Source organism: Euprymna scolopes, chromosome 45 (genome assembly GCF_053919585.1).
Source record: "Euprymna scolopes isolate OS-2025 chromosome 45, ASM5391958v1, whole genome shotgun sequence".
NCBI classification, from domain to species: domain Eukaryota; kingdom Metazoa; phylum Mollusca; class Cephalopoda; order Sepiida; family Sepiolidae; genus Euprymna; species Euprymna scolopes.
Window position 1 is genome coordinate 289,100 of NC_136526.1, and position 25,057 is coordinate 314,156.

A 25,057-nucleotide genomic window follows, 5' to 3' on the forward strand; every position below is an offset into this window, starting at 1 on the left:
TAGTGAGGGGCATTTTTTTAATTTATTGACTAAAATTGTTTTTTTTTTCTGCTTTCATATTTCAATAAAGACATACGGCAATTTAAAAAAAAAAAGAAAGAAAAATTTGTATTCATATACGTACAATTCTTTATATTATTAGTGGTGACAATTTCTGTATATGCAAGCGCGCACATATTTTTGCTGCAAACAAGTAGTTTTCCAGATATTAAGAAATGTAAATCTATATGCTAAAAAAATTCTTTTTTCTAACACGAATGTGAGACGGGCCTTTAAGTAAAATAATACCGCATTTTTTTACGACCTAACCCAGTATGGTTTACTTCCTAAAAAGAAATTAAGATCTACTTCTTTTTTTAGCTAATATGTTTCAACGGCCTTTAAGGATAATACAAAAGAAGGGATTTTTAAAAATAATAAAGATTAAAAAAATTTTTTTCTGCTTTCATATTTCAATAAAGACATAAGGCAATTTAAAAAAAAAAAAAACGAAAAATTTGTGTTTATATACGTATAATTCCTTATGTTATCAGTGGTGGCCATTTCTGCATGTGTAAGCGTGCGCATAGTTTGCTACAGACAACAGTTTTCCTGATATGAAACAATGTAATTCCTTATATTATTAGTGGTGACCATTTGTGTATATATCAAACGCGCACATATTTTTGCTGCAAACAAGTAATTTTCCAGATATTAAGGAATGTTATTCTATATGTTATCAGTGATGGCCATTTCTGTATGCGCAAGCGCACATGTTTTTGATGTGCGTGCACATTGGGCAAAAATATGCGCATACAGAAATGGCCACCACTGATAACATATAGAATTAAATTGCTTATATCTGGAAAACTACTTGTTTTTCGTCTAATTTTAAATTGTTTGCCAAAGATTACTACGCTATGTGAGAAGGCAGTTTAGTACGCATATGCACGCTCAAATGAACATTTAAAAGCCTTTGTTTATGGTCGCGTGTAGCATAAATGAAGGCTGTGAAATGGCGGAAAATAGTCTCAGGGTTCAGGGGTTAATACCATGCAAACGGTAAATTTGTGACGGAAACAGTTATCATATTCTTTTAAAGCACACCAAAATCTACAAACTATTTTTTTTTTCTAACACGACTGTGAAATGGGCCTTTAAGTAAAATAATACCGCATTTTTTTACGACCTAACTCAGTATGGTTTACCTCCTAAAAAGAAATCAAGATCTACTTTTTTTTTTTTTTAGCTAATACGTTTCAACGGCCTTTAAAGATAATATAAAAGAAGGGATTTTTAAAAAATAATAAAAAAAATTAACATTTTAGAGTGGTGATCACTTTCCTAAATAAATTTAACATAAAATTACGAAAATCGATAAGGTAGAAAATTGTTTATTAAAGAAAATAAAAAATAGACTTTGATGAAAACGATCGTAAGACACAGGAGAGTTTAAAAGGGAGAATATTTTCCGTTTTGATTTAAACAAGATGGCGGCAATTTTTCACCTGCTAATATGATTAAAATTGGGGTTTTTTTTTTTTAATAATTCAGTAATATTCAGGTAATTCCGACTGCATAATTTGGAAGCTAACATTGTAATTTATTAGAATTGACAAAAAAATCAACTGAAACCATTGTTTTTTTTTGTTTTTTTTTGTATCGGAATTCCATTTATCGACTACAAAATCTTGTCCTGATTCTGTAAAAGCGACAAACTTTTTTAAGGTCAATCTTTGGTAAATGTGTAGTTTAGCAGCGTAAATTATTTGACAAACAAAAATTTATAACAACTATTTATTTTTATATAAAACACATTATTCGACCCAAAGGCTGAAATAAAACCATTTTTATTTTTATTTTTTCATCATTTTTATTAGACTAAATGTACGACATTCGAAGCTGCTGTATTGCTTTTAAATTTTGGCCTTTTTAAGGTTTGACAGGTTGGCCTTTTTACGGCCAAATTAGGCCTTTTTTACGCGCTTTCATTACAAAATAAAATATGGCGGCCAAAGACCTAGTTCATGAAAGAGCGTAACAAGACCAAATTTGGCCTTAAAAAGGCCAATCTGTTAAACCTTAGAAAGGCCAAATTTTAAGAACAATATGGCGGTCTCGATTGTCATACATTTAGCCTAATAAAAAATCTTGAAAAAAATATTAAAATGAAATTTTTTCAGACTTTATTTCAACCTTAGGGTCTAATAATGAGTTTTCTATAAAATAAGTAGTTTTTATAATTTTTTTGTACGTCAAATAATTTACACCGCTAAACTACACATTTGCCGAAACCATATTAAAAAAAAATCGACCCGTTCGGCCGTTCACTCTATCTTAAGCAAGCATTTATATATATATATATATATATATATATATATATATATATATATATATATATATATATATATATATATATATATATATAATCTGGTAAATTAGGGTCTATTCGATAACAATCTGCTGAAAAAAAAGACGAAAACAAAAATTAAGGAGGAGTCTTGCTCATATAAGTCGACACATTTCTCATTAAAAATACCCACACTTAAGGTGGAAAAAGCTGTTTTATTTTATTTTTAAAATTCTTAATGAACTGATTACCGAATAACACATTTTGTTTTACGACTGATTTATGTCCCTTTTTACAGAAGAACTCTTCTAAATTAAAGACTTAAATGGAGTCTCTTCAGCCGAGGATCAAACATATACCTAAAATAGTTAAAAAAAAATTTTTTTTAATTCTATTCGTTAATTTCCTGTAATTGTTGGTGTACATGTCTAATTTTTATTTTGAATTGTTTGAACTATTATTTTCATCTTGGTTGTTTTTTGTCTGCAACGTTTCGGCCGATGTTACCTCCCACTATCCGCACGCAGGTATTCACACTAGATATTATTGGTAAATGGTAAAAAAGTTTTATTTTTTCGCAACGAACATAACCGTTAGAAATTTAAAATGCAAATAGTGTCAAGTCTTTTTTTTTTTTTTTAATCCGGGTCCATTCCGTTTTTTTTTTTTTTTTTTTTTTTTAATGATGATAGTATATTTTTAAGATGATGACTGATAATTATTCTGAATTGTTTAAGAATAATAGTCCAAACAATTTAAGATAACTATTAATCCTCATCTCAAAATTATACAATTATCGTATCTAATTTTTGCTTGATAACATATACATCTCAAATAGTTTTCTTGTCATTTGATTTTAAACTTATGCATGAATGGAAAAAAAAGAAACACCAAGAAACTCTTCTAGACTGAGGTAATTTTAATTTCTGGTCCAATCCAAATAATTTCGTTCATATATGAAAAATGAACAAGAATTAATTACGGAATTACCTCCCTTGTTTTAATAAGCAAAAGACGAATTACTTCCCTTGTTTCAATCAGAAGACGAATTACTTCCCTTGTTTCCCTTTATACGATTCGTTCTTGTACAACAAAATTGAATTATTTGCAAATAAAACAAATAAAAATGCTAAGTCTAAAACAGCAGTTTTAGACTTAACAAGTATATTTAAGTATAACGTAAGTTTTTAAATAACAGAAATATCGAATAATTTCATTCACTTATAGTCATCAACCGGAAGTTTACAGAATTACTTCCCTTGTTCTAATCAAAACAATTTGTTCTTTCAAATAAAATTGAATTATTTGTTAATAAAATAAATTAAATACTAAACTACTTGCGTTGTAAGTTTTTAAATAATATAGAAATCTTGGTTTTAAGGAGAAAATAAATTATTAAATTGTAGTTACAATTATTTATTATTCATTTGTTATACATATATGCAAAGAAGATCGGGTATTGTTTGGTTATAGACAGTCCCTTGTATATATTTTGAAAGCTTGCCGTATTTCGGCAACTCAAAATAACTGATAGTTGTCTCTTGCCGTCTGTGGCACTCAGTCGTTGCTTTTTGCACTTCTGGGCGGAATTGAATTCAAGAGGTTCCGAGACAATTTTTTTTTTGTAAACTGTGGCAGCTGTAGCTCATCTAGCACGGCGCCCGAAATAAAAGTTCAAAACTATGGATAATTCATTGGGTTTTGGTTTAAAGAAAATTATTCCGTGCTTCACTGCTTCCCAGACCGAACTTCAGTTAATCATTTCATTTCGTTAGCAGTCATGTTCAAGACTTTTTTACTTCCTATTTACAATGCCTCCCTACGAGGACAGTTAGAACCAGGATCGTTTTTAACGTGGGGAAAGTAACAAAAATTGTCTCAGTCTTGAAGGATTTCTCCCTCACTAACTGAGAACAAAATATGGGAGTGTAACATTAGAACAAATACTGCACATTAGTTATATATTTTTTTATTCTCGAAATGTTTAAACAAAAAATTAGGCACAAGTCCACTCAAAAAATTAGGGACGAAGTGTCTATGGTCATCCTCGTCACTTTTGCTAGTCTATGCTGATCCTATATATATATATATATATATATATATATATATATATATATATATATATATATAGTTTATTAAGGTGTAAAATTTACAGTTCATGTTTTTACAATAAAAGCAAAATGTACAAGTTAACACACTTAGGTATGAAGCCCTATAAGAAATGGGAGGGGGGTGTAGAGGGTCTTTCTATTTGTGTATATAACTTTGGAGATTACTACCATAATACTGCAATCACACCCTGGAGTTAAAATTATCTGATAAAATTCCCAAGCGTTTTGTGAAAATGTATACGTGCATGCGTATATATATATATATATATAAAAATTATAACACGGAAATTACATAATTGTCAATGCAATAATTTATTTCAACCTTATGGTATTTTCAAGCATCTAAATCAGACAATTAATATACATTAATATACAATTAATATACATTAATATACAATTAATATAATTTTTATCTTATTGCTCTGTTTACCACATTGAGCTCTCATACCCGGATTTCCTCTGGATTTATTCCATTATAACACTATATATATATATATATATATATATATATATATATATATATATATATATATTAATAAAAAAAAATTCAAATGAATTTTTTAAATTTGATTGTATAAAAAGTTCTGTGTTATAAAAAAAAGTTTGTGGGGTGAGGAAAGAACTAAGAAAAGCCCCCCCCACCCCCCACCCAAAAAAAAGATTTGAACAAAATAAATGTCTATTGAGGTATGTTAGTATGATCCCTCCCAGCTTTAATCATGTATTAGATCGCCCACTGTTTTCCAGGAACTGAAAACAAACAGGACGGTCTCTAGTTGGGTTTTGGGGTAGCTTAATGAGGGCTGTGAGGAGAAAATATTAGTGAAGGAAAATAGGAGTGGAAAGTGACCTCTGAGTGGGGGAAGCACAGGTTGGTTAAACTGAAGTTCTCTAGTATCAAAAAACAAAACAGGATCTCATTTGTACCACCAGTCAAGAGTCTTTTTAACAAGCAAAGCTATACTAACGGGGTGGGTTCTGAAGAAACCAGGATCGTGTGTGCGATGCTTTACGGAGAGAGCATGAATTCAAACCTGGCTCCTCGATGGATGCATAAACTAGTGTTATGCACCCACCTCTTATCAAAGTCCACTTGAGGCAACCTCCTACAATCACATCTGATCTTTACTTTAAGCAAATATTTAAAGTAAACGATCAGATCCCAATTTGGAACAGATGTCCCCTGTAAACCCTTTTGAGGTGGGTGATCTAAATCACCATTTCTGTTACTGCTAGGGTGGCCAGAAAAACCATTCTTTTCTCCCTGGACAGCAGCGGATCAATGTTGTCTATAATGTATGTTGTGCCAAGGAAAGACGGGCACTCCCCCGAGCCGTTATCTCCTTGACATATTCCATGAGTCCCCGGAGTTAGGTGTGATAGAAAAAAGTGTGTTCAACCATTTCAAGCACACAGTCATCACAGCACAGACACCAAAAGGGGATTTTTTCGTGATTTAAGTGAAGTTTGTCAAAGCGCGGCAGTGCGTTCCGGACCAGTCGTCATGTCAGGGAGAACTCAGAGTTATTGAGAAAGTCCCTTCCCAGCGCCCAATTCCATTGTGAGCAGATCACCTCCCTCAACCATCCCAGCTGCTCCCTTAGGGGATCTGAAGCGGCATACACCACTAATACTCGATGAAGTCTTTTCCTAGGCTGTGAGCTGGCAAAGCTCTAAGTGTGGCTCGGCATTCGGGTTGGTTTCCCTTTTGGTCTACGATGGCCTTTGACCGAAGGGTCAGGTTTGGGGTTGGAAAAGGCACTTCGAACTGCAGGGACCCATGGAACGTTCTCCTCTAGCAAACGACCCAGGAAAGCCAACTTCTCGTATATCTCTGGAATGTGAGATCAGGCAGTCCAAAAACTCCCTCACTCGGACTTTGAGTACAGACCTCCCTACGGACAAAATGCTTTCCGTTCTCCCACAAAAGCCAAGACAGAAGCTCTGTGAAAGCTTGGAGGTGTTTCGCAAGACATCTGGTAAAGGATGAGCCGGAAGACATAAGTGACGCATGCCTTGGCTCGACCCTTCAACAACAATTTCCTTCGAATCCAATTCTCTACCGACGATTTGACCTTTGTCTGTACTTCCAACCAGTTTTTATTCAGCTGTACACCCGGTTCAAACCAGACACCAAGAATACAGACCAGGCCATTGGTCCAGCTGAATATGTCCGGAAGCCTATTGTTACTGCTCCAGGCACCCAACCACAAGCTGACAGACTTGCTGCAATTGAATATATTTATATATAAAACACATTATTAGACCTAAAGGCTGAAATAAAACCAGAAAATTAATTTTTTTGTTTTTCATCATTTTTTTTCATTATTAGACGAAATGTATGATATTCGAAGCCGCTGCATTGCTTTTAAAATTTGTCCTTTCTAAGGTTTGACAGCTTGGCCTTTTTAAGGCCAAATTTGGCCTTTTTTATGCTCGTTCATTACAAAAAAAAATTTAGCGGCCAAAAAGTTCATGAAAGAGCCTTAAAAAGGCCAATCTGTCAAACCTTAAAAAGGCCAAATTTTAAAGACAATATGGCAACCTAGATTGTCGTACATTTAGTCTAATAAAAAAAAGTTGAAAAAATAATAAAAATGAAATTTTGTGGGGTTTTATTTCAGACTGAAGGTCTAAAATGTTTTTATAATTTTTTGGCTGGCATATAATTTACACTGCTAAACTACACATTTGCCGTTTTTTTGTTTTTGTTTTTTTTTAATATTGTTTCTATGGTTTTAGGCCATAACAACAGCACTTGGTTAAGCGTGTCCAATAGCTGATCCTAATTGAGCTTACCAAACTCTAATAAATATTTGAAGCCAAATCTTTCAGAAAAAGGCCAAATTGGTAATTCAAACCAAATTTTCACAACCAAAAGGGCCAAATTGAAAAAAAAAAACAAGCCGTGTGCGTAAATATATAAACATTTATATATTTTTCACTTCATTGTTATTTTTTGTGTGTATTTGTGTAGATTGATGATGTTTTAAACCGACGCATTTCATATATGTTTATATATTGAAGAGTTTAGCTTCGAAATATTTGCATATTTTTATTGATTTAAATGTAAAATTGTCCCCGACAAATAGTTTGTATGCAATAACGTTATGATTCCCGACGCACGTGCACGCATCGTTTGGCTTATGGTGAAAGTATTCGTCAGCGACAATTTTACATGTGTTATTTGTTTTCAGCATACCTGAAAACCTAGAAATGTCATCAAATTAAGGTGAATGTGAAAAGCGGAAAGAAACAACAAATTGACTTTTTGAACATTGAACATTTTCTTTATTAATGCTGTGCTAACTATATTGAAGATGTTAACTCTGAACTAAATTGAAGATAATCCCAAATATTTGCATTTTTTTTTTTATTATTAGTTCGAAAAAATATGGAACTTTATTTAACAAAATAAAACGAACTTGGCAACAATTTTATTGTTTTTATTCAAAATACATTTTTGTATCCTTACTCACTGTCATGTCGGGAATAGTAATATATCCATAAATTATGAAAACTCATCGAGTAGAACAACTCCTATTGTTTTTGTTTAATTAAAAAAGTCTATGGTCTAAACTTGTACGCCAGCCATTCAAGTGTTGAAAAGAGAGATAACTCAGTTTAACAAAAAAAAAAAAAAAAAGAAATATTCAAACAGCAAAAACAGTAAGTTTAGTTCTGTGTTCATAAAATTATAGAAAACATTTATGTCCCCTGTATTCGCACTCTTCAAGATGTTCACATCTATGGGAAAAATGCAATTTTCCCCAATTTCCCATAAAAATTAGTTTTGACTAGAAATAATTTTCTACTTTGATGAACTTTTGTAATTTTTGGATATATTACTATTTTCGACATGACAAGTAAGTATTGTTGTTTTTTTCATTAAAACAATAATACTTGTCATGTCAGAAAAAAATATTGATCTGTCCACTCTATGTGTTAACATGTCTTAAAAAATACCTCCCTCCAAAAATGAATATTCAAAGGGTACTCAGTTTCTAATGCAATCCCCCATTTCAGAACCACTCGACATTTTGTTGTGTCGTGGAACAACAGGGAAAACAAGAACAATCAAGTCGAGGTTCGGTTAAGGAACAAGTGTATTAACAATAACGTACAAAGATAGGAAAGCGTGTATATCTGCTGGGCACTCGGCTAGCAGTTGAAGTGCAGTCGCATCTCTCTCATCGGTGTTGGAATTACTAGCGCTATTTATAGTGCTAATCGGTGTAAATTTCTCTGTTCAAAGAAGGCTGGTATAACACATTTTAATGCCAACTTTCGCAAATTTGGAATTTTTTAAAGCAGTTTGGCCTTTTTTGTTTTTTGTCAGTTTTAAAATTTTTCAGTGGATTATTATCGATCGGGCACTTATCTATTAGATTATCTATAATTTAAATCTCACCTGTCTGTTTAAATGTATGTATGTTTGTATGTATGTATGTCTCACAAAACTTTTGACAGAGGTGACAGATCCTGACAAGATAGGTATCATTTTGAAGTTCGACGTCTCGAATGACAAATATCGAAAAAATTGGCCAAAAACATTAATTCCTTCACTCTAAACTCAGCCGTTTTATACAAGGAGGGGTTGATTTTTTTTTTTTCTGACATTTTAGCAAGTCATCGTCACCGTTGGATTGACTTCAGTTAATTTCAACGCTTTTGACTTCTGGTCGGGTTATGGAGACATCAGCTAAAACGTCAGATTTTCTTTCACTTTCTTTTCCGCCTTTACGTCATGGGTTCAAGCCTGCCTGCCTACTATTACTTGTTTTTTTTAACACCTCTCTTCACCCTGGCTGCCTACTGTTGTTTTGATTCCCTCTCCCACGCTACTACCATTTTTTTTTAATGTGTGTGTGTGTGTGAGTGTGGACAATTCTCAACCTATATACTCAAAGAATCTATAGATCTGAAATTTAGAATATAGGCTATTCAGACATGTGAAAAACTTTTTAAATGCTTTTTATCTGAAAAAAAAAAGCGGCTTAAAGGGTCAAAATTGTAAAATTAGTTGGAGATCATTGGATTTTTATGTTTGTCAACTTTTTCACGCCTGCATATGTGCAAATCATTCATCTTATGTTAAGAATAAGTAGGTTTAAAAATACTTTTTAAAGATCGTGTCACACTGGCGTAATGGTTATTGTATTTCACTCACTGTCTTTAGGTTTTGGTTTCGATCTCAGCTCAAGTATTTTTTTTACTTAAAGAATTGAACTGCTTAGAAAAATGTGGCACTCACATGCACGTCTCAGTTTCTTTCAGGTTTTTTCATTTTTTTTTTTAGAAATTCGATGTTATATTTAATGCAGCACAACGTCAGCTACATCTTCTAGTATATATATAAAAGTGAGAATGTTTGTGTGTGACGACACTTTTCAACCTATATACTCAACAAATTTTTGATCTACAGACTTTAGTATATAGGGCACTCAAATATGTGGAAAATTTTTAATCAGTTTTCATCCAGAAAAAAAGACAGCTACGGAGTCAAAATTGAAAAATTGGTACATGGTAGTCATTGATTTTTATATGTTTGTCACAATGTTTGTAAACACTTTTTAATTTCGTGGCAAGCTTGTCTAATGGTTATCGTACTTAACTCACTGTCTTTATGTTTTGGTTTCGATCTCAGCTGGAGTATTTTTTTTTTTTTTACTTACAAGAAGTGAACTGTTTAGAAAAAAACATAATATTCGCATGTACATGTCTTAGTTTCTGTATGAATTAAAATATAATATTTATGCATATTTTATGACCAGCCAATAACGGGCGGTCTGTTTGTATATATATATATATATATATATATATATATATATATATATATATATATATATATATAAAAGAGTGTTTATGCATCTATGTTACCGTTCTAGTTTTTTTTAATAGTATTTTCAAGTTAAATTCAATTTTTCTCATATATATGTTTATTATAAATTGTTAAGTGAAGATACAGAATATTTACAAAATACCCTCCTCTCCCTATGTTAAGAATGGGTCTCTAAATTACGTTATTATTTCAGCGCGGTAACATAAATGCACAAGTACCAAAAAAGTGAAAAAAGAAAAAAATCAATAATTTAAATATTTGTAGGATGGGGGGCTCAGTTTCTAATACAACGTTCTAGTAAATCGATCCCCCATATCATAACCACTCGACGAGAACATGCACACCACTCTCATATAAAGGATTTTTCAATTATCAATCAATTATTATGAGAACTGAGTTTTCTACACACAGACACAAATGGAGGACCTTAAGCTAACTACGATTATTGCCCTTCAACTCTGGTAACATCATGCCTTGCCACCAGGGGGCAATACAGACACGCTCACTCGTTTTGTATGTTTCTTTCTCTTTTCGCTCGGAATTCTTAACTGGTGAAGATGTGACGATAACGCACCTGTCTTGAGAGAGTTTAGAATAGACTTCGTAGCCTAGTAGAGAATGCCCTTTTCTCTTCTCTGCAACCTCTTTCTCACAGAAGAGACCTAGCGAACATGTCTCTGTTTTATCATTATTTTCATGGCAAGTGCTCGTCTGAGCTCTAATCTATGGTCGCCCCCTCGCCAAACTTTCACGAGAAACACTCGTTTGGCTGTAAACACTATCAATAATATCCCAACTCTTTATCTGTGTCTAAACTTAAACATAGATTCCATGAACAAAGCTTCTAAGAACTGCACACCTGTAGAACTGTCTTCCATTTACCTGCTTTCCAACGGACTACAATATGGCCATTTTCAAGTTCAATGTAAACAAGTTCTTGATGAGCTGTTCCCCTTAAGTAATCCAATTTACCAAACTTACACTTCTAACGATTACTATGATATTGTCCTTTTGACCACTGTACACTGTTTAACCATTATCCTCGAGTGGCCTCTTGACCTTGATAAGTGGTGATTCCTTTATAAAAAAACAAAAAAAACTCCCGTCCGGCATGGCTGGTCCATTTCCTGACGGCGCCATCAACCTCTCAGCAAATACAATGACGCAAGTAACCTTACTAATCATCTTTTCTCACTGAATTCTTACTATCTATTCTTGCTATTACTTTTGAGGTTTGTTTTACTATACACATACATGGCATAATCGCACTGACATACCAGTTCTCTTCAGATCACCAAGTTAAGCAACATAGCGCCTGGCTAGTACCAGATGGGTGACCATTTAGGAATTTTAGGTGCTGTATGTGCTCACCGCTTATCTCGGCATTTGTTTCCAGCCGTCCTGTACATACACTTTATTTACCACTGGTATTTAACAATGTTGTCTCAGGAGAGGTGTGGTTGGAGATTGCGCATCTCATGCCACAAAAATTTCATGTGCAGGCACCTCTTTGTGGGTATCCATAGTCTGTCAAAGACTGAAGGAGCCCCTTTATATATATATGTATACATATACATATATATATGTATACGTGGATACCTTCAGATCAAATTATACACATAGATTTGAAAAAGTTGTCAAAAAACAAATATATAACAAATAACTGTTAGATAAGTTACTTTTCTACCTAAGTTTTTAGTGTTTTTATTTAATGTAAAACGTTTAATCGGTTTGAACAACATCAGTGTTTATCGCTATATATTAAAAAGACAAATGGTGGCTAACTTGCTGTTGAATAGGTTAAGTTTGGGAAAATGAGTCAAAACTAAAAAATTATACAAAATACTGTATGAAACTCACTCAATATATGTCAGCCTATGTCACGGTAACATATATTGAGTGAGTTTCTAACAGTATTTTGTACAATTTTTTAGTTTGAACTCATTTTCCCAAACTTAACTTATTCAACTGCGAACTCCACGTCATTTGTCTTTTTCAAATATACTGATAAACACTGCATGTTTTTCGAATCGATTAAGCGTTTCACATTAAATAAAAACACTAAAAACCCAGTTAGGTAGAAAAGTAGCTTATCTTGCCTTTTATAACATTTATTTGTTATATATTTGAAAATTGAAAATAATTACATATATAAATGGACATGTTTTGGAAGCTAAAAACAACGCATTTTCTTATATATAAAGAAACTATTTTGCTTATATCAGATATATTTCGATGCTACTCATTCATATTAATGAAGAGTCTGTTTTTTTTCTTTTTATTGACCCCATGGTGGAATTCTGTGTGCGAGAATGTTATTAGTAGTCCGTGGCTCTTGGTAACGGCTCGATATTTAAAAATAAAAAACAGTCATCAGCAGAAGTGTCGACCTTCCTCTCGCGGGAGGGACCTTTGTGGTCTTCGAGCCAAGATCAAAGTGTAGTATCTTTCCGGCAGATGCTGCAATCAAAGAGCATTGTCCTTGTAGCAATGGGTTTCTGGTCCATGTAGGGCAACCTTATATACCAGGTGGCTCTCACTATCCAGCTCCCATTTCCCACCTCTCGGGAGCTGGTCCCCTTTTCCCTTCCGCCTCCCCCCTCTCCACATTAATAAAAAAGCCTCATGCCTAATTTGCTCCTAAGCCTAGCCCCAGCTCCAGGCCAAGTGTAGTATCTGTTCTGACAAATACTGCAATCAAAGACCATATGTAGGGGAAACCCCTCATATAAGACCATTGCCCTTGCGGCAATCAGTTATTGGTCAATATAGGAGAAACCCTTCATACCAATTGTCACTATCCAGCTCCCCTACTCCCCGGGGAGCTGGTCCCCATTTCCTCAATCTCTCCACATTAAAAAACGGCCTTGTGCCTAATTTGCTTGTGGGGAAGCAAATAAATACACAGCAGGGGTGTCGCGCCAGCCGAACAAAATTGAAATAAGGAAAGAAAATATTTTTTCTATTTTACCTGCACTTGAAGCATTGTGTGTTAATTGAAAATTGAAAATAATTATGTATATAATATGAGATATAAACAAATAAATTTGTTTACATAAAAATGTTGTTTTTAGCTTACAAAACGTATCCATTTATATACATAATTATTTTCAATTTTCAACTAACACACAACGCTTCAAAGGCAGGTAAAGAAGAAAAGTTATTTAAAAAAATTTTTTTTTTACACAGACATCACCACTTATCAAGGCCCAGGGGCAACTCGAGGATAAGGGTTAAAAAGTGTACAGTAGTCAATTGGACAATATAGTAATTGTCAGTAATGGAAATTCAGTAAATTTGTTAACTTAAGGGAAACGGCTTATCAAGAACTTGTTTACATTAGACTTGAAGACAACCATATTGTAGTCAGCTGGAAAGCAGGAAAATGGAAGACAGTTTCACAGGAAGCTTTGTTCATGGAATCTACGTTTAGGTTGAGGCACAGATAAAGATGGGGGGAATTATTGATAGTGTTTTCAACTAGACAAGTGTTTCTTGTGAAAGTTTGACGAGGGGGAACCATAGATTGAAGCTCAGTCGAGCACTTGCCATGAAAATAACAATAAAGCAAAGACAAAGTCGCAATATCTTTTCTGTGAGAAAGAGGTTGCAGGGAAGAAAAAAGGACACCTCCTATGAGGCTACGAAGTTTATTTTTTTTCTTTATTTGTTATATATTTGTTTTTTGACAACTATTTCAAATCTATGTGCATAGTAAAACAAACCCTACCTTCGTATTCTGATGTAAATAAATCTATATTTATTTGTTATCGTATATCGGCGAATTTCGTGTCTTCATTACGTGATATTTGCTTCTTTCACCTACCATTCACACACGAGGATGAGATCTCCAACCACAATGACGGGCATTCCTATCCTTTACATTATCATTCCAAGAACCATAATTAAAGGTTAATGTGCATTAGAGTACCAACTAAATACAGACCTTTAAAAAGTTTAGCGCTTCTACAGAATTGAGACAAGGTTTTGTAGTCGATAAATGGAAGTCAGATAAAAACGATGGTTTCAACTTATTTTTTTGTCAATTCTAATAAATTACAATGTTAGCTTCCAAATTATGCAGTCAGAATTACCTGAATAAAAAAGAACTTTAATCGTGTTAGTAGGTGAAAAATTGTTGCCATCTTGTTTAAATCGAAATGGAAAATTACCTCCCTTTCGAACTCTCCTCTGTTTTAGGATTATTTTCATCAAATTCTATTTTTTTTTTTCTTTAATAAATAATTTTCTACCTTATCGATGCTTATTTTACATTAAATTTATATAAAAAGTGATCACCACTCTAAAATGTTAAATTTTTATTATTTTTTTAAAATCCCTTTTGTATTATCTTTAGAGGCTGTTGAAACGTATTAGCTAAAAAAAAAAGTAGATCTGGATTTCTTTTTAGGAGGTAAATAATAATTAATAGTCAATGTGTGTTAGAATACCAACTAAAGACTGATCTTTAAAAAGTTTCTAGTAAATCGATCCCCCATATTGTAACCACTTATCAAGGCCAGAGATCACTCGAGGATAAGGGTTAAAGCGTGTGCGGTAGTACATTGGACAATATAGTAATCATTAGTAATGGAAATTCGGTAAATTTGTTAACTTTAGTGGAACAACTCATCAAGAACTTGTTTACGTTGGACTTGAAGACAACCATATTGTAGTAAGCTGAAAAGTAGGAAAACGGAAGACAGTTCAACAGGCTTGCAGTTCTAAGAAAGAAGTTTTTTTCATGGAATCTACGTTTAGGTTTAGGCACAGATAAAGATTGGGGGGGGGATTATTGATAGTGTGTTCAGATAGACGAGTGTTTCTTGTGAAAGTTTGGCAAGGAGGGGACCATAGATTGGAGCTCAGTCGAACACTTTCCATGAAAATAATGATAAAGCAAAGACAAACTCGCAACATCTCTTCTATGAGATATAGGTTGCAGGGAAGAGAAAAGGACATCTCCTACGAGGTTACGAAGTCTATTTTGAACTCAAGGTAGGACAAGTCCTTTCTAGCAGCTCCTGCCCAGATGTACCAACAGTACTCCATCCTTGGACGTACCTGGCTCTTATATAGATAGAGAATTGCATCAGCAGTGAGATATCTACTGGATCGATAAAAGGATCCCACCATTTTTCCAGCAGCCTTGGCAACAGATTTGATGTATATGTTCCATTTAAGATCAGGAGTAAAGGTCAAGCCCAGAAGCTTGTCAAAACTTGAGGCCTACCCAAGACGAGAGCCATTCATTTCAATTGATGCCAGATAGGGATCAGAACGTTGATGATGTAAAGATAGAAGCTTGGTTTTAGATGCATTAAAAGTAACCAGCCACTTCTTTCTCCATTGTACCACGTGCTCAAGATCAGAGGAGAGATAATCAGAGAACTTGGTCGTTTACGGTCTTAGATGTGCTACCATAGATGGTAGTGTCGTCTGCATAAATGTCTACGAATGATGTAAATATATGATTTGGAAGATCATCAATGTAGATCAGGAAAAAAGTTGGGCCCAGGATGGACCCCTGAGGTACTCCAGCATTAATACTGTGAGCTTCTGATTTCTGCCCATCAACTACTACTCTTATGAACCTATCAGAGAGAAATGATTTAATAATTGAGAAGACATTTCCAGCTATACCATAGCTGGAGATCTTGTGAAGTAAACCTTTATGCCATACCCTATAAAAGGCCTTTGATATGTCAAGAGCAATTGCCCTAGAAAGGTTGCCTCTGTCGAGAGATTCGCTAATCCTATGAGATATAACTGTAAGCACATCTGCTGTAGATCTAGCAGAACAGAAACCATATTGTGTGTCACTAAGATTATTTTTGCTAAGATAGTTGATTACTTCTCTATTTAACACAGATTCCAGCAACTTACTCATGACGCACAGGAGACTTATTGGCCTGTACTGAGAGGGGGATGAGCGATCACCTGAATTCTTAAATACAGGGCATACTAATGAGATTTTCCAGGGTGATGGGAAGCAATTCTCCTTAAGACAACGTTTAAACAGTTTTGTAAGTATGGGCGCTAGTTGTGGTTGAAGTTTTTTGAGTACTATAATTGGAATACTGTCAGGGCCGGTTGCTTTACTGGAATCAAGGTTTTTGATTAGCTTGGCAACATCACGTACAGATATATGTATATCACATAGCATGTTTTCTGATACAGGAGGAAATATTGGGGGTTGGCAGCCTTGGTCACAAAGGATAAAATTAGCTGCAAAGTTCTTGGCAAAGAGTTTGACTTTGTCTGATGCTGACGAGATTACCTCAGGTCCATTGATGATAGTTAGGATAAAGCACACGCTTCTGTTCAGGATTCTGTTTGCTATTTGCCAGAACTGGTGAGAGCCAAGCTGCTAAACATCCCTTTTTGTGGCCCTTTTTTCATATTTCTCAACAAAAACTTCATATGTCTGACTATATAGTAGTTTTTCACAGTAGTCAACTTAAATATACATGTGTTAAGGCCTGAAACCGTTATCTATTTACACTGGGAGTCGGTGTCTCAGGGGCTCAAAAGAGGTCAAAAATGCCCCAAAATGATAAAAAAAAATGACACTTTTTGCCCCATAGCATTTGATCCATCCATTAGAATTTCCAAAAATCTTGCCCAAAATGTGGAGGCCATTGTTCTTAATATAAATTCAGTATGGGTGACCCTGGCAAAATTCTGGTTCGCATTCTTCTGGAACTTTTAAGGCTAAAAAATGCCTTTTTGTAGCTCTTTTTTCGTATTACTCAAAAAATTGATATGTATGTCTATATAGTAGTTTTACATGGTGCTGAATTCAAATGTAGATATCTTAAGGCATGAAACTGCATCGTTTGTCCGTTTTAACTTTGATTCAGCGTTCCCAGGAGCTCAAAAGGGGTCCAAAATATCCCCAAATTGCCAAAAATTACACTTTTTACCCCATAACTTTTGCCCCATCCATTAGATTTTTCTGAAACTTTGCAAAAATGTGAAGGCAACGTTGGCCCTTCACACTTCTCACATTCATCATTTCTCCACTATTTTAGTGACGTCATCTCACATGCAGCACCAGAGGGGGGGGGCCACACATGCGTGGCTTGTTAATATTGATTTTTTTTTCCTTTTTTCCTTTTTTTGATAATCTGGTAGAAAAATTGAAATTAAAAAAAAAAAAAGCCAAACTGTTTTAAAAATGTCAAAGTCACGAAATTTGGCATTAAATAGTCAAGTGGTTCCAAAATTAGGGATCGGTTTACCAGAACGTTGCATTAGAAACTGATCATTTTTGATATTCATTTTTTTTTTTTTTATAATCTGATAGATTAGTGTCTATTCGATAACGATCCACTGAAAAAATTGAAAGAAAGACGAAAATTTAAAAAATATGGGGGGGGGATCTTGCTCGTACACGTTGGCTAAGAAATGTTTCCTAAATGTATTAAATACAAGGTGTCTTCAATAAATTTCCAGACATTTTTTATACGGGCACTTTTATTGATAGTACACATATGAAACTCTAGTCCCTTTTGAAGTAATCTCCTCCAGCTGCAATGCGCTTGTTATACCATTCCAACAACTTCTGTAAGGCCTCATAGAAGTCCTCTTCAGTGATTGTGTCAATGACCGTCGTCACAGTCTGTTTCATCTTCTCAATTGTCTCATAACTACATCCTCTAAGGTTTTCCTTGAGCTTAGGGAATAACCAAAAGTCACAGGGAGCAAGGTTTGGACTGCGGCATCTCCTTGCTGTCATGACAGCATCTTTCTGATCTTCTGAGCAACCTTGGGACAAACTTTGCACATATCTTCCGCATTTTCAGTTCCTCGTGAAGACAGTTCCCACACTGACATCAAACTCTGCACTTATTGTCTCTCTAGGTACACAACAGTCCTTATCTATGAAATTCTTTATTTGGCCTGTATATGTCCAATAAAATCCAATGCCACCAACGTGCCTTGGTTTATCTCATACTAGCAGGGCTCGGCGCCCGGCTTTGCTCGGTCGTAAAATATGCTTAAATATGATATTTTTAATTTGTCCAGATTTCATATATATTATTATAGAGTCGTGATTTCAAAAGTAAAAAAAAAAGTATCTAAGTGCCATCACCTTTCATTACACAGAAACACACAATACATGGTCAGGTATAAATAGCCCTAACCCACAACAAGTCGTTCATATTCTTGTTGACTTCCGAAAACACAAAAAATCCATGAAGTAAATAAAGAAGCTCCGTTTGAAATTCCGTCCAAATTAGGTCCTTGATATGACCTGAAACTATATCCAGTGGTGAGGCCCCTGCTTGCGGGCTTTGGGGAGTGTGGAGCCACCCTTTAATTGCCATTGCTCCCAGGTCCACTTTGACCCAGAGTGTTAGGGTCCCAACTATAGGTTAAATAGAAACCGACTTAAAAACAACAAATTTATTCTATTAAAAAAATTTTCTTCAAAATCTTTGGATTCGGCATTAAATAACCTGAAAAGTGTTGATATGCCCTAAAACAAAAACAACCAACCATCTTTATTTGGCCAATCAACTCTGATGTTCTGACTTTGCTACTCGTTCTACGCTTCTCATCATCCCTCATAGACTTCCTGCCTTCCTTGAATCTTTTGTACCACTCAAGAACTGATGCTCGATCCATGCAAGATGGTCCAAAAGCAGCCTGAAGTATTCCCTACGTTTCTGCGGTATTTTTTCCAAGTTTAAAACAGAATTTTAGGTGCTTCTGTTTTAAAAAAGGATTATCTAAGGGAGATAACTTCCATTTACTTAGAAGAAGAAGCATTACCGAAACAGTTTATGAAAATTAATAAAAAAATATTATATTACATATTGATCCTTTTAGGTTTTTGGTTTGATGCCAAAATACATATCCAGAAATTGTTGGGGAACAAAACTGAAATGTTCCATCTTCATCTCATTGAATTTCTTTATCAGAAAAATAAAAAGGGAGAAGTGTTCCCTTGCATAATTCTTGCGATGAGAGATCAATATATGGTATAATTTTTTTTTTTATTAATAAACAAAACTTTATTTATTTTTTGTAGTTTTGACATTGTTTCATTTGATTTATTTTTAGTTTTGTGTTAATTAACAAGTTTAATAATTTTATTAATTAACATTTAATTAAAAACGTTTAATTATTTTATTACTTAAAATTTAATAAAAACGTTTCATTATTTTATGAATTAACATTTAATTAACAAGTTTAATTATTTTATTAATTAAAATTTAATAAAAACTGTTTATTTTATTAATTAACATTTAATTAAAATCGTTTATTTTATTAATTAAAATTTATTTAAAACGTTTTATTATTTTATTAGTTAACATTTAATTAAAAACGTAAAATTATTTTATTAATTAAAATTTAATTAGAAACGTTTAATTATTTTATTAATTAACATTTAATTAAAAACGTTTAATTACTTTATTAATTGAAATTTAATTAAGAACGTTTATTTTAATAATTAAAATTTAATGAAAACGTTTGATTATTTTAATAATTAACAATTTAATTAAAAACGTTTATTTTATTAATTAACATTTAATTAAAAACAGTTAATTATTTTATTAATTATCATTTAATTAAAAACGTTTATTTTATTAATTAACATTTAATTAAAAACGTTTATTTTATTAACATTTAATTAAAAACTTTTCTTTTATTAATTAAAATTTAATTAAAAACGTTTATTTTATTAATTAACATTCGTTTAGTTATTTTATTAATTAACATTTAATTAAAAATGTATAATTATTTTAATAATTAAAATTTAATTAAAAACGTTTAATTATTTTATATTTAACATTTAATTTTTTTTATTACATTTTCACCCCAAACAAGACACACTGCCACTTTGGTGTAGGGGGCTACTATCAGGGGCAACAAATTAAAAACGTTTAATTATTTTATTAATTAACATTCAATTAAAAACGTTTAGTTATTTTATTAATTAACATTTAATTAAAAACGTTTTATTATTTTATTAATATTTAATTAAAAAACTTTAGTTATTTTATTAGTTAACATTTAATTAAAAACGTTTAATTATTTTATTAATTAAAATTTAATTAAAAACGTTTAATTATTTTAATAATTAACATTTCATTGAAAACATTTAGTTATTTTATTAATTAACATTTAATTTATGACGTTTAATTATTTTATTAATTAACATTGTTTTATTTTTACAGTTTATTAATTAACATGTTTCCAACTTGTTTTCTTTTTTTATTAATTAACTGATTATAATTGTTCAGGTATAGTATTCGTGTGTTATCATTTTTCATATGTACTTATTTTTTTTTGTTGTTAATATTATTATTATGATTATTATTATTATGAATATTTTTATTTTTGTTATTATTATTATTATTATGATTATTATTATTATGAATATTTTTATTTTTGTTATTATTATTATTATTATTATTATTATGATTATTATTATTATGAATATTTTTATTTTTGTTATTATTATTATTATTATTATTATTATTATTGTTGTCATTATTATTGTTATAATTATTAATTATTATTATTATTATGATTATTATTATTATTGTTATTATTATTGTTATAATTATTAATTATTATTATTATGATTATTGTTATTATTGTTGTTATTGTTATTATAATTATTATTATTATTATTATTATTATTGTTATGATTATTATTATTATTAGTCAAAAAATTGTTTATTCGTTTTGTTAAAGTTTATTAATGTTTCATTTTCATAAACTGTTTCAACAATGCTTTTTTTTTAATTGGGGTTATCTCTCTTAGATAACCCTCATCTACAACAGAAGCACCAATTTTATTGCATATGGTTCTCCTAAAGTGCCATGTACAAAGTGGATTTTTGAAAATAACCAGCTTTGACAATCAGGCTTTAGTAGGGTGTATTCCAATTCCTTCTGTAGCTGTTCATTTGAATCTGAAATCATATAAAATTGATCAGTCATCTCATAAGATGTATAGCAATAGGATACTGAATTTTCAAGAGTTGGCGGCAATTTTAAATGCCTGTACAAAGATAAGTCTGGAAACTTATTGAAGGAACCTTCTATATCTTATAGTAATCCGATATTTATTGTGAAAAAAACTAAAAAAAAAAAAAAAAAAAAATGAATGAAGAAAAGAGAAAATAAATTTTAAATGACTGAACAAAATGCCTGGAAACTTAATGAAAGCACCTCATAATTATCTTACCTATAGAATAATATTTGATAACTCACATCTGGTTTATATGTCATAAAATAAATCCGGTACTTGTACAGTTTAATCAAGACATTAAAAAATGAAAATATCGAAAAAAAAAAAAAAAGTTTATATTATATGTATCTGTTATGGAATTAAGTTCTCCGAAAAAAAAAAAAAAAAAATTCACTTGATTTCATCAAGTAGTTTTTTTTTTTTTTACAGTAAAAAAAATAATTTGCTATGATACCGAACAAAAGGTTAGATTTTTAGGAAGAAAAGCTAGAATTAAAGACAGGGAGGGAGTTTCGGTGCTTTTTCAACTGAGTTATCTCTCCGGGGTGTGTTAAAAAAATTCAAAGATGTCTACCTTCAACATGCTGTCATAAAAATATGTTTTTCCGCTGTAAAAAAAAAATTACTTGATCAAATTAAGTGAAATATTTTTTTCGATATTTTCATTTTTTTAATGTCTTGATTAAACTGTACAAGTACCATAAATCCAAATAAACCCACCAACTTAAGTTTGTGCACTTCTAGTATGTTTAACACCAAACATCCATCCCGCCCCGGCGCCCCCGCCCCACATCAGGTTTTACCTTTTCACGATTTGAGAAAGAGTTGATGTATTTGTAATCGCATGAGGCACCCTCACTGGAGAATGCTGGCATGGATCGTCATTTTGTTTTCCTCTTAGTCACTAGCTTTTCGATTCCCACTTTCCGACTTTGTGTCACATTATCCTGATGTGGGAGGAAATTAAATGCTAGCATGCTTAATAAATATTGAAGGCTAAACAAGATTGTAGAGGTAGGAGTTATGTCCCTTGGTCCGGCCTCTTTTGTATAGTTTTTTTCTATCTTGTAACATGCTTTTACCTGGCATAGGTTACGCAAACACCTGGCCTTCCGGGCCGGGACGTTTTGAAGTTAATCAGGTTTGGTCAATGTGGGAGAGACCCTTCATATCAGACAATTACTATTTCTCTGGACACTGCCAGAGTGTCCCCTTTTTGGGGGAGCTGGTCCCCCCCCCCCACTTTAAAAAACGACATTGTTTCTAATTTGCTTTCGTGGGGCAGCAAATAAATACCTAAGTTTGGATTATTCATTATAATTAAGTGCTAGTTGGAGGCAGGACTTATATCCTCTTCGGACTATAAAAATAACATTACGGGCACTGGTTGGAGGTGGTTGGATGCTCCTCCAACTTTAAATAGTGCTACAAACAAAGTATGCCGAAGACCGATAATAGTTAGCAACAAAAGCCAAAAAGGAAAATTTAACTTTGGACGCTGAATTACACGGGATTACACCATCAAACAGAAATACATTAAACTTATGAAACAGTTTGAAGAACTCCAACAAGAAAATATTGAACTCAGAAAATAAATGCTTCAAGGCTGCCCTGATTCGCCACAAGTTAAAATACTGGAATGACCGTCAATAGGGCTAGACACCATTGAAGGAGAATGGGCACTATTCCTGGATTCATGGGCTCATTATAAAGACATGTAAATTGGACGACCCAGTTACTATACAGAATGAGTTACGTGCGACTCTTACGCCTGAAGCAAATAGTTAAATATTTGATATGATGGGACCAGCTATGTTCAACTTCACGACAGAAGAGTACCTTGTGCAACAAATACGACTGGTAACAGTGAAAGAGTTACACAAAGGAGTACACAGGAACAGATTCATCTCGATGACACAGAAATTTGTGAGTCGATAATACACTTTCTGTCTCGCTTACGTGGCCAGGTCAGATTTTGCGCATTTAACGTTAAATATAATAATGAAGGATGTGGACAAGAAACTCAGAGGATATTATGTGTGGACAGTTGGTCACTGGGCTAATTTGGAATACCAGAGTAAGATATTGGCAGAAGCAGCTTCGTTTGTCACAGAACAGAAATTTAACTGGTTGGTTTGTTCTGGAAACGTCAGACGAATCAACCACCACAGTGCCGTGTCGTCCCTTGCATTGTACCAAGTGCAAAAATGAAACCAGAAATAGCTGATACAGAAGACTGAGACACCTCTGAAGGGGATGTGGAAGCACATCATATCGGGGGGGGGGGTTCATTGAGCCGGAAAAATTGCCCAGTAGTAAAATTAAAATGCTGGTTCTATGGAATAAGTGGACATGTGAGGAAAGTGTGTCAAAAAATGGCGGGAGACGAAAGTGAGACTTCGAGTAAGATGTTAAGAAGCAAGGAGTCGTTTATGTTTGCCAACGGTTCTCTGAAGAATCAATACACTCACAAGACTAACAGTGTGCAGCCAATAAACATGCTTCACCTCAAGTGGGTTGGGAAACTATTTCAGAGGACCTCCCCGGAACTATCTCCTTCAATAGGGGCAGAAATAATCATGATGCCCAAGATTCATGTGACCTTTGGACGGGTGCCGATGAAACCTGTAAGTGCACTCACCCACTCAATCCAAACATTTGCAGATACAGGGGCCCAGATTCACACAGTGAGACCCAAGATTCAAAGACTCCATGGGTACCCAGCTGAGTACTCGATACCAACCACTCACCGGATAAGAGGCATAATCAATAACAGGCTACACGCCAAGGAAGTCCTGCTTTTATGCATAAGGATGGGGTCAAAAAAAACATGGCAAGTAGTATATGTATTGGGCAACACGTCCGGTTTTTACTCGTCAAAAACTGTGTCAAAATATCTGAGCCTTTTGCCTTATGCTTTCCCAGCATTGTTGTCACAGAGTAGCTCTGTGAGGACGAAGGAAACAGCCCCTTGCTGGTGCCTGCACAAAGCTCCAACTACAATAAAGCCGGAAACTGTACTTTTCAAGCCTATACAAGCCAACAGGCACAAACTCCAGCAATGGTTACTAGACCACTTTAAATCTAAGGCATTCAACACATGCCCTCATCACCCAGTGAAGACGATGCAAGGTAAACCACTAGATAGCAAATTTACTTCAGGTGCAAAGCTAACGATTATATATGCGCTAATACCTGTACCCCACCATGAGTAGAAGATAGTTAAAGAAGATCTGGGCAGAGATGGCGTTTTAGGAATAATAGAGTCAGTACCAGCAAGCACCCCCACCACCTGGTGTTCAAGAATGGTTGTGGCATCAAAGAAAGACGGTTCCCCGAGGCGAATGGTAGACTTGTTATATATGGAAGGGGACAGACTCCAGTAATTAAAGAAAGACGTAAATAGAATTAAAAATAATATTTAAGGAAAAGGCTAGAATCGAACCCAGTATTCAAAAGTTAAAAGTGAATACATATTGCTATTTAGATGCGATTTTAGAAATGTGCAACAATTGTCGATTGAGTTTAGAAATAACTAAATATATTAATTATGACAGAGTTAGGAGAATGAATTATTCAATTTAGGAATTTTCTTTGTATTGCTAAGGCGTGTGGAGAGATGTGTAATAGGTAGAATCCCTGTGAGGACTTTCACAATGTTGAGCACGTCTCTGACGTCGCAAAGAAAGATAATTTACAATATATTCAGAGAGTGAGTCAGAGGAGAGAGAGCAGTAGAGACAGATCAGTCAGGGTAGAGTCGTGAAGGAGGAGAGTTAGCT

At 33.3% G+C, this 25,057-nt stretch overlaps 1 protein-coding gene and 1 non-coding gene across 2 annotated transcripts in view; one reads left to right on the plus strand and one right to left on the minus strand.

Moving 5' to 3' along the window:
* Nucleotides 1–25,057, minus strand: part of LOC145269104 (uncharacterized) — a 156,509-nt gene that overhangs the window by 55,627 nt on the left and 75,825 nt on the right. The window lies entirely within an intron of this gene.
* On the plus strand, nucleotides 3,858–3,994 carry LOC145269982 (U11 spliceosomal RNA). Its single transcript, XR_013865293.1, has one exon. It is a non-coding gene; the product is annotated as a U11 spliceosomal RNA (small nuclear RNA).